Here is an 11,602-nt window from a genome sequence, read left to right as displayed (position 1 = left end):
GCCCCTTGGGTGAAGCACCTGCAAATCCACGCAAATAACGAAGCACGCACATAAACCGTAACGTGGATAGACAGAGGTCCACGAGGCACCCACCAACAGATGGGTGCGAAGCTGGGACTACCCCCTAGACCCTGGGGTGTTTGTGGGCCGGTGGGCACAGCAAGTCCCAGAGCACCGCCGAAAGCCAGCTGAGTCAGGGGGAACAGCCAGGATGTATCAGACCTATACGGGGATATAGGGGCAGAACCCAGGCTGGGGAACTATTTGGGAGCCTCGGGGAGGTGAGGGCTGGATGTGCAAAGGAGCCAGTGGAGGTGCTGTTGAGAGCTCTGGGAGCAGGACTGCAGGAAAGGCTGGAGGCCAGTGTAGTGTGAGCTGGAAGGGACAGAGGGTCCTGTGGAGCAAGAGCCAGATGCTGCCCTGCTTTGGAGACGCCAGGATGCTTCACCAGGGTCCAGGAGCTGCTCTGGCGCTGGCATCCCAAAGTCAAGAACCCCAGTTCCTGCAGCTGGAGATAAGTGTAATGGGGAAGAGCTCAGGAGCCCCCATACCAGAGGAGCCCTTAGGTGCTTCCAAGCCAGGCCCCTGACATCAGCTTCCAAATACACAATGTAAGCACAAGCTGTCACCAAGAGGCCCAAGCTGCAGCCGTGCTGGCGCTGTGTGCTGCAGAGAGCAGTCATTGCTCCAAGTTGTACCAAGATGGGGGGGCTGCAGCCTTCTGAGTGCCACTGACAGCCAGTGCCTGTGCTGACTTGACAGTCCACTGAGAACTGGGAATTGTTCCTCTTTTATGCAAGCCTTTGGGAACCAGTACTGATTCCCTCTCCCACTGCTGGGCCTGCTTTATTACAGAACTTTGCCTGCACTTGGAGAATTTAAAATTTAATTGAGTTTTTTGTAGTAATGACATTTCCTTACACATGCTCCATTGAGCCTCTGTTTTTTTCACAGCTTATGTAACAGTGAGCAGATGGAAAGGCAGGTAATAGTATGCAGCCACTGCTGGATCCAGCCGAGGGTTGCTCTCCTTCCCTGGGTGGGTGCACATCAGTGGAGAAGGGATTTGCCAAAGCCCAGCACCGCTCATGACTTTGCTGCAAGTGGCAGGCTGATACAGGCACTGAGAGAGGTGGACTCTGATACAGAGCTTGAAAGGATGGATCTGAATCAGCATCCCAGAGAAGCAGCTCTCAGCATGCCTCGTGGGAGCAGAGTTTGGTGTGACACTGCTTGGCCAGGAGGTGCAAGGTCTGGGAGGACAGCGGCCATACCAACTCTCCCCCTGCTGCTGACTGAGGCAGTGGGAGGGAATTTGAAGAAATCCCCGACATAGATGCAGCCCTTGGGGATGAAATTGGAGTGTGTACGGACACTTCAGCTACCTTTATTTTAATCATTGACAGCTTAAAATAAGAAGTCTTTAATTAGAAACATTCCCTTAATTGAATTGTAATCAAGCTTTTAGTGCTGGCTAGCCATGTGATCTATTAACACCCACCTCTCTCCAAGCATTGCCTAGTTACACCTCTTCTCATGGAGTAATTTTTATTAGGGAGCCTGGGCCAGGGGCTGCTGATTTTGGCTATGCATGTAGCAGCCAGTACTGTAGGGACCCTGAATCCATAAGGGATGTCATTGCTCCAGCAGTGCAACAGGTACCTTCTGCCCCAGTGTCTGAAAAAGGAAGTTGTTATATATCACACAAGCAGCAGGATCCCAACTAGAGAGAGACCAGCTGGAGTGGGGTTGGGTTGGAGACGGAATAAATTTGAGGGACAAGCAGAATCCATGATCACAAACTCTGCTGAGCCATCTCCTTTCCTCCCAGTGATCAAAGTGGGGGGTAGCTGCAGAACCTTTTTTCCTCTGTGCACCTCTCCAAAGAGGAGCACTCCCTCAGGTTAGCACTGTGTTGGGCACCAACCAAGATACACTGAGACTCTGTTCAGACAATAGCACCTCGAAATCTGTCTAACCCCCCCAGACCCAGCAGTGAGAAGCAGCTCACACATTCAAACCAACATTCCCAAATGAGGCCCTAGGAGGACTCATCTCGTCCTGTCTGCCTGGTTTGCTTGGAAGGGATCTTTGGGTGCAAGAGCATGAAAGGGAGCTCAAGCCCCTGAGCTCAGCAACCGGGGCCCTGCACCTGGGACACTTCATGTCTACCTTTCACAGGATTCAGATGTGGTCAAGGCACCTCTAGATGCTACAGGGAGTGCTGCTGCTGAAGGCAGGCAAGCAGAAGATGGGCTATGTTTGGCTGCTGTCCTATTCACACGCAAAGGTCCTTGGGCTCTCCCCACTGCTCTCATTGCAGCGCTGTCGGGGAAACCCACAGCAACGTGTCTTGAGCAGAATCTTGTGGGCTGGTGTATCCAAGGGGGCTACACCTTACTGGGCACCCAGCCAGCCTCTCCACTGCCCATCATGTCATTCCTCAGGTAGGAAAAGAAAAGAAGGGCTAGAGTTGTGCTGTTTATTCACAGTGCCATGGCTGGCTGGGTGGCCTTCCAGAGTCACAGTATATGATATTCATAGCACCTAGTAAAACTCACGGGAAAGCTGAGCTCCAGTGACCTAGCAGACCTCAGAGAACTGGCAGGTCACATTTGGCAGCTCTGCCTGATCAACAAAGAGCAGAATCCCATTTCACCCACTCTCTGGAGAAGGACAAACTGCTTTGAAGACCAAGGTCAGTTTGCCACAGAGACACTTGCATGTGCAAAGGAAGTGTGAACAATCGGGGAAAGAGCAGACAAAACTTTGACACTGTGCTGAGGTTCTACTTCTCCAAGGCCAGTGAAAGTAAGAAGAACTGAGAAGTGAGAACAAACACATTGCCACCTGCAATTCAAGAGCAAAGGTACCTGAGGAGAAAGGTACCTGTGGCTTGACATGTCCAACAGGGCTGTCAGAGTTCTTCAAAGCATTGACTCACAGCTCATTCAGAACGTGCAGCCCCCACTCCAAAACCAGTGATCGATGTTCGTAGGGTCTCTTTTACACAGCATACACCTAGTTTCTCAGTACTTTACAAATAATAATGGATTTGCCTTTTTAATACTTGTACTGAACAATACAGCAGCATTTTAGAGAAGATCCAGCATTCCTGGAGAGAATGTCAAATGCAGCCTGCAAGGTGGGGATGCTGATTTGGGCACTTTACTCGAGCGCTCTGCAGTTTAAAGCATTTTCTAGAGTCAGGTGTATGTCCTCCTTCACATGCAGCAGGGAGCAATAAATACTCCTGCAAATGAGACATCAGGATCCCAGGATAACACAAGGCTAAAAACAAAGAAAAAATGCCAAAATAAATAAAACATAGCTAATAGCTACCTCTAAAAAGATTGCTGTGAGTGACTCGCTCAGCATCAGGTAGGAAATCCGCAGCAAGGGCAAGGATCCAGGCCAGCACACAACTGCCTCAGCAATGAGTCACTCTTTTCTCTTCACACTTTTGGGGAAAAAAAAACCAACAACCCAGCCAAAACAAAACAACACAATTACAGAAAGAAGAGATGATGCTGAGTCCCTGCAAAGAGCCTTCTTCGTGACACAGCCCAGACTCATCCAGAACACCATCTAACCTGTGTGCTGCAGGTGTCCTGTGGAAAATAAATCTGTGGCCACATAATTAAAGACTCAACCGTAATTCATATGCATGAGGACATTGAAGGGCAGCTGTACAGCCAGCCTTGGTGCTGACATTTCTCAGTGATGAGAAATGTGTATTCTGATAGAACAGTGAGCAGCAATTGCCTGTTGTCCTCAACAAGGAGTAGGACTAGCAAGAGGTGACATGTGCTGTCAGGTGGCATTTGGGGTAACAGCACAGGAACAATAAGAGTTGGGAGGAAGACTTGGGAAAAGACCCTTGTTTGGACACTGGAAGAGTCTCCAGTCCCAGAAACACAAGCTGATATGGCTGTAATATGGCAATAGCCCTTTTCCCAAACCACCCAGCATTTCCCTGCAGCTCGTGGTTTCATCTGCCTCCCAGTTTCATTTGCTGTTCCCCAGATTTTTGGTTCTCTCCCTTGAGTTTCATTCAAATCAGGGAGTTATATCCACCAGGCTTCCCAGAAGGCAAAAGAGAGGTGGCTAGGAGCGCAGGGCAGAGGAAGGCAGTGAGAGATGCAAACAGTGCATGACGCATAATAGCAACTCTAGAAGGGAGAGCCCTCCCAGTTTCCCCCTGCAGTGCTCCACCCTGGGAAAGCCCATATGCTGTCATGACACCCTCAGAAACCAAAAGGGTTGGGCAGGTTAGCAAAGGTTGAAAAGCTTGTAGCTGTGAAGCTGTGACAAGTCTTCTTTCCATGTTTAACAAAACCGCATAATTTGTCTGTGCTGGTGGGAGAGAACAGTAGTGTTTCATGGAGCTGGCAAAACACAGCCTCCATGACACAAAAACTGGTGTCCTGCCCAAGGCCAAGCCCTTGCTTGAAAGCCCAGAAGTTCCACAGTTTTTGTCCCCTGGGCTATACATATACATAGTCTAGCCTAGGAAAACTAGTGGCTGGTCCACGTTTTCAAAAATAACTAAATAAATGTGCCCTATTCCAGCTGAGACAATCACTTTCTATGGAAAATTTTTGCTCCAGCGGTGAAACTTTGACAAAGTTATAAGCAAGTGAAAACACGGTCTTGAGAGGGGAAGTGTTGGCAACCTTAATAATAGGAGCTGTTCCTGGCCACACCTGTAATTAAGTGCATTTATTGCTTTTTTCCATATAGCCTTGCCTTTTTTATCCTCCTATTCCCAGCCTCTGTCAGTTTGCAACTGGCTCTCTTTATTACACCCCTGCTGGCTTGCTTTGGTGAAAAAAAAAAAAAAAGAAAAAAAAAAAGGTGGAGCTAATGGGGAAAAGAAAGAAACTAACAAACAGGAATATTTAGGTGCACTCTCAGAGCTGTGTCAGACCAGGGCAGATGTATCAGAGAACCACAAGACAGGGCCAAAGTTCCTTGGGAGGAGCTGGACTCAGGGCTGAATCAGCAGGATCTTACTTGAAGATGTGTAACCTCATCCTGCTCTCCTGCATGTTGAGCGCTCTCTGGGCACCAAGGCAGCTGAGTGCCTACAGGGTGGTGGGACAACCAGCAGTCTGGGCAAAATGAAATGCCACAGGGGAGGCACCATGTCTGCCTGAACTACCCAGTCACCTTCTTTGATAAAAAGACTGGTCTTATGGGTGAGGAGAGAGTAGTGGAAATAATTTATTTCCAATTTAGCCAGGCTTTCAACATTGTCTGTCCAAGTAAAGATGGTGTTGTCTCAATAGGTGGACAGGCAGATGGACACAAAAAATATTTGTCTAGTCAGGCACGGGGAGCAGTTAATTGTTAATGGGCTGTACTCAACCTGGAGGCTGGTACCAAGTGGGATGCCTCAGGGGGCTGTCCTGGGACCTCTCCTGTTTAACGTGGTTATTGATTACCTGGAGAAGGTGATGGGGTGCACTTCAGGCGACACCTAGTTGGAGGGGAAGCAAGTCAACATGCCTGAGGGGATGTCAGAGGGGCGTAAGCAGGCTGGAGGGATGGGCCTGCAGGAACCGTGGGAGTTCAGCAAGGGCAGACGCACAGCCTTGAACTTGGCAAGGAAGGGACTCTGGCAACGATGTGGGCTGGGGACCTGATAGATGCACAACAGCTGTGTGGGAAAGGACTTGTGAGTCTTGGTAAAATACAGAGCCAAGCTCTTCACAGTGGTGCTTGGTGGGAGGATGAGAGACAAGGAACATAAGTTTAAAGAAGAAAGGTCCAGCTTGAATACAAAGAAGACATTTCTGTCCTCAAAGGCAGTCAAGTGTGGGAAAAAGTTGCCCAGAGAGGCTGTACAGTCTCCATCCTAGTAGTTTATAAGATCAAATAAAACTCCAAGCGACCTTATTTAACCTCTTTTCTGACCCTGCTTTAAGCAGGAAGTCAAACTAGAGGTGTCCTGGGGTCTCTTTCAAACCGACTTATCCTTCAATGCTCTGCTGCCCAGGGCCCCATTTGTGTGTAGCATGTGTCTGGCAAGTGCCAGGTGTGTCTGTGCTACACACACGTGTGTCTGTGGCAGCTGCAAGCCTGAATCCCGTGTGAAGGGTGCAGCTCAAGGGAGACAAGGTATCCTACAGACGGGATGGACAGTGGGTGAGGAGCACGGCATGGCCGGGGAGCAGTAGCTCCCAATGCCCGTGACAGCTGTGCCAGTTTTGTGCACCCCGGGGAGTTCACTGAGCATCACAGGAGCAAAGTGAGCTGGCAAGGAGCCTGTGGTGTCCCTGAGGTGGGACTCTGTGTGTCTGTGTGTGCCAGGGGAGTGAACACGTAGTCGTAGTGGTGAGCTGTGTGTGCAGCACACGCAGCAGGCACTGCGGGCAGCAGGGAGCGGTGTCTGCGTGGCCTCGCTCTTCACAGCAGCACAAACCGGCCGTGGTTAAAAAGCCTCCCATGTATGAGCATCTCCCAGGCGGGCGCCGGGGCTGAGGGGACGGGACAGAACGCAGGCGGTTATGAAAGCAGCTGGCCCAGTCAGAATAATTCACGTACAGCTGTGGGAGGGACAGGAGCGATAAACAATGCACTGGAAGGCGGGAGGGCAGGGAGAATGGCTTAAAATGCATCTTCCCGACATGCCCTGGTGGATTAGTTCAGCATTTCAGCCCAGCTCCTCTTTAATTCTTATGCAAGGGGTTCCTCTGGAAGGGACAGTCTGTCCTCGCCAGCTGAACGCCAGGCACAGGGCACCGATTAACAAAAGGCCATCTCACCACCCGTCCCACACAGCGAAGGACGAGAGGCAGCTGGGACTCATTCCCCATGAGGACTGAGGTTGTGTGTTTTTTATTTCTGCCTCAGATCGTGCTGTTGCTCATCAGGGACTGCAAGACTTGCTCATCTGAGCCTCCCATGGCCCCCTATTCACTTCCAGAAGGTGATGATTAGTATCTGTAAGGCCACATGTAGCATGTAGGCTATTTTTGGGGAAGCTCTGAGGCCCAACAGCTCCCAGTTCCTGTATCTGGATGTCTAGAGGCCGGGGGTGTCTGAGATGGGAATGTGCACAGCACCTGGTCTGCTGCTTGGAATTGTAGGCAGTGGTACAAAGGTGATGGGTGTTGTGCGTGTACCTAGGGAAGTACAATGTCCTGGCAACAACTTTGCTGCAGCTGTAGACGCAGGATAGGCAGAGACAGTCTAGGAACTGCTCCTGGTTCATTTATCACTTGAAATGTCCTTCTTTAGCTGTACAGGGAGGTGACAGGTTAAACCCACAGTGGAAGGTTAAATCTGTCCTTTGGCCCCTGACTGCTTCATGATCTCGGGAAAGTCACTTTGCCTTGGTGTCAGCTGCCTCTGTTCCCCTGTGCTTGCTTTCTCTCTGAGAACAGTAGCCGTCCCTTTCTTGTGACTGCAGCAACAAGAAAAATGGAGCCATGGAGGACATGAGGACTCTGGAGGCTTCTCCATGGGACAAATCATCAAATATTTACAAGGAGTCAGAAAATCCTACGCTTTTCACAAATGGCTCTTGCATTCTAACAGTTGACAATGCATTTTGAGCTCTTGAGACCATCTGACTGCTGCAGAAGAGCTGTCTCAAACAGAGCAGCAGGTAACATGGAGCTGCATCTGGCCAGTACAGCTCTACCAACACACCTCGTACCTCCTCTGCAGCAACCCCAGCCAGCTGCTCTCACCCTGACTTGCTTGCTCCACTGACCTCACACTGCTCTCTCCCACTGGCACTCACTGCTGGCTCCTTGGACACTCCAGGTCACCCTGTTATTTATCCCTGCCCCCCTGCAGCCAGTCACCCCATGTCTGCAGCTCTTTGCTCCAGTGCTGGTTTACACTGCAGCTCTTCCCTGCTTTTCCTACAGCCTCATGCAACACTGGAGGGGTCACATAAGTTTCTCTATTCAAGGCAGCCTCATTGCTAGTGAGCACGACACCATATCCCAGAAAACCAAAGGCACATGGTGTGTAACCCAGCAGCCTGGAGCTAAATGATGGCTCCACTCTGCCTACATTTAGTCAGATCCTTCTGTGTGGTACCGAATGTTCTGCTATAGGTCTGCATTGCCTGTCATGTGCTCGCACCCACTCTCCTACTGATTCATTGTCTTATCCCTGAGAGAAGCATGTGGAGACTGCAGGTCATGTTATAAACACATTCAAAGTCTTCTCTGGAGTTCCTGCATCAGTTTCCTCCTCTCTTCAGTACCCCAGAAGCAGTGTGCAGGCCTGAGCCAGGCCCCTGGTAGACACACAGAGGCTGTTACTGGGAGAGCACCTAATCACCTGTCAGAAGCAATTCCAAGCTCTTATTCTCTTGCTCATACACAGCTTCTGTGACAAGGCTGTGTGCTCCACAGGCCCTCAGCTGACTCTCTCGGTGACTGTACTGCTGGGACATTCAAACAACTCCATCAATGCACTACAGCCAGGGACCTAAATATTGCCCAGTCCCAGGTTTCAAGACTTGCTATTTCAAATCTGGGGCCAGCACCAAAATAATCTGGCTAATTTCAGAGACCAAAAAAAACTTTTAAAGCTCAAATATCTTGTGTCACACAGACTATTTCAGGATAGTGTTTGTGTCCATCCTGAGTTTCTTCACAGACATCAGGGCAATGGAGTCACATTGCTCCTCTTTACCTCTTTCCAGGCTGACCTGACATGGACAGAGGGTCACTTGGGATCCACATGCCCGGGCTGCCCAGGAAGCAGCGGCATTTCCCACATTAAATGCTCCTTTCTGGAGGGAACGTGGTCAAAGGTAAGCATTATACTGGCAGCCCACTGACTGCTTTGCTGGTGTTGCTTTCCTTGGGACCTGGAAGAAGCCCAAGGCCAGAGTCTTCTTACAGTTTGCAAGCCAGGCTGTCATTATCTATTGTCCCAAGGGGATTCAAAATGATTGTTGCCTGAAGAGCTCTCAGGGCATTGCAAGGACTCTTCCTGACAGCCCTCATGCTGATAAGGACATCTCTTCCATGCAGCTTCACTGCCCCTGTCCCACCATCAGAGCATGCTTCCTCCTGCCTGTGGCATGGGAGAGGCAGGCTGGACATGTCCCATCAGGGGACTGAATAACAGGGAAAAAAGGGAGCAGATTTTATATATTGAGCACATGCAACCAGGCAGAGCTGAGAAACAGCTGAAGGACAAGCAGGCAGCAAGGCAGCAACCAGAAGGACCTGACTGAACAAAGGTCATCCCTGCCTAACTTCCCAGAGCTGGCATGGCTTTGTGATTTGTCCCCAGCAAGAAATGAAAGTGGTAGCAGATATCTGAACTGTTTTCAGAGTCAGCGTCCACTCTGTGAAAACTGTGCCCTGGCTGCCAGGGGGGCTGACCTTTATCACAGCATTGGTGGTAGGTGCTGGTCCTCTGAGAGTCTACTTTCACTCCAGATCTAACATTTCCTCCCTCAAACCTCACCTGTGCCCCATGGAACTGCCTGGAGAGTTGGCCTCAGCCCCAGCCCAGCCCCACAGTGTCCCACCAGCACTGGGGCCAGAGCAGCACTGGGTGAGCCTGAGGAGTCAGGAGCTGCAAGGATGCTGGGATCTGTGGGGATGAGCACAAGTCTCATGGGGAGCATCTGAGGGAGTCAGGGTTGTTTAGCCTGGAAAAAGGAGGCTCTGGAGTGACCTTTTCACTCTCTACGCTACCCGAAAGGAGGTTGTAGCAAGGGGAGTTGGCCTTTTCTCCCAAATAACAACCAATAGGACAAGAGGAAATGGCCTCGAGTTGCCCCAGGGAAGGTTTAGTTTGCATATTAGGAATTTTTTTTCACTAAAGGTGCTGTCGAGCACTGGAGCAGGCTTTTCAGGGAAGTGGAGAGGTCCCCATCCCCAGAAGTGTTTACAAGATGTGTAGATATGGTGCTTGGGGACGCGGTTTAGTGGTGGACGCGGCAGCGCTGGGTTGAGGGCTGCGCTCGGTGACCTCAGAGGTCTTCTCCAGCCTAGGAGATTCTGTGATGCTGTGCCGCCGGGAGCCGCGGGGCTGCGAGCCTTGCTCTCATCTCTAGATGGTGCTCTGGGGCCGGCAATGGCCGGGCTTCCCCAGCCCCGCCGCGCCGCTCGGCCTCCCTGCGCCGCGTCCTGCCGGCGGGAGCGCGCCGGGGCTGCCGGGGGCGGGACACCCCGGTGCGGACCGTGGCAGGAGGAGAAGCCCGTGCAGCCCTTCCGAGAGCTGGCTGCCATCTCAGCTCCTGCTGGTGTGACATCCCCGGCCGCGGGGTCCCGTGCCGCAGGCAGCTGCCAGCAGAGACCGCCTCCCCTGCCTGCCATCCCTCTGCTGTCCCCCTCTGTCTGCCCCAGCGAGGCCGCCCCAGCTGCCCGACACCAGCCCACGTTTTCAGCATCCCAGCACGCTGCATTCCCTCCTCTCTCCCTCCTGCGCATGCAGCAACATCCCATCCCAGCGCTGCGGATTTAGCGCAGGGCCGGGCCCTGCGGGCTTTTCCAATAGTGATGCTCCATTAGGGCCCAGCTCTGCTCACACCACGGGCAATCCAAAGTCACATTGACTTCGCGGGGGCCAAGCCCTTAATGGCCTGGGAAGATAAGACTTTTTTTTCCTTTTTTTTTTTTTTTTTTTTTTTTTTTTTTTTTTTTTTTTGTGACACTCAGAACTGTGGCCACTTAGTATTGCTGGTCCAAAAGCTGCAAGAGGCCCTCCTGCAAAAGCAAAGAAGAGCTGTTAAAGCTCAAAGAACACAGAGGAGGCATTCTTGTGGAGGTCATGAGCCTGTGCACAGCTGCTGTGGCAGTGCTATGTGCCCTATCCAGTCCTGGGCAAAACTTGGACAAAACCAAGCTGTTTGAAACCTAACGTATTTGTTCAGAAGCACAGACATTTTCAGCACCATTTCCTAATCATGGAAATCCAAACCTATTTTCTCCTCAATTGAGATTATAGTTGTGTTTCTTAAAAATATTTTTAGTTGCAGTGTGTATCAAAATGTTTTGCTGAGCACATTTTGTGTGAGTTGAAAGGTGCCAATGATGATTTCTTTTCAAAAGGGTTGTCCAAAAGTGTCACCAAAAATAAAACATGAAACAAGTTTCTCAAGTGTCATTTCAAACAACAACATTCATTTGAAAGCTGGCAAGAGTGACAAGAGCGTGGTTAGTTGTCATGGGGTAGAGGATCTGAACCAGTGCCTGGATCTTATTCATAGGGAAAAAGTCCTTCCTCTCCCCATTATCTTTCTGTTATTTGAGCAGCTTTCAATAATGAGCCAAGTAAGATATTCAGAATTAAGACAGGAAAGAAATATAGATTGTGGTTAAATGAACAAAGAAGCAGTGTCTTCCTCCTGAAAAGCAAGCTGCCAGTCCCTCGTGATTAGAGGCAGGTCTTAGGGAAGCAGTCCCTCCATCAGATCCTGGAGGAGGGAAGGACTCCAGGGACATCAGGTCCTCTTATGCATTAAAGGTGTCTTATCTGGAGAGCACAGAGCAAGGAGGTATCACCTACCTGATGCTCCACACACTGTGTGCAAAACGTAAAATACCTGGTGTGTTTACAGTTATGAATGGCCTGGAGAGCTGATTTGCAGAGTCCTTAAAATGTCGAGCCTTCT

The sequence above is a fragment of the Motacilla alba genome, chromosome 1A, assembly GCF_015832195.1.
Source record: "Motacilla alba alba isolate MOTALB_02 chromosome 1A, Motacilla_alba_V1.0_pri, whole genome shotgun sequence".
Lineage (NCBI taxonomy): Eukaryota > Metazoa > Chordata > Aves > Passeriformes > Motacillidae > Motacilla > Motacilla alba.
The sequence above is the reverse complement of the archived record's forward strand: the minus strand, read 5'-3'. Positions refer to the sequence as shown.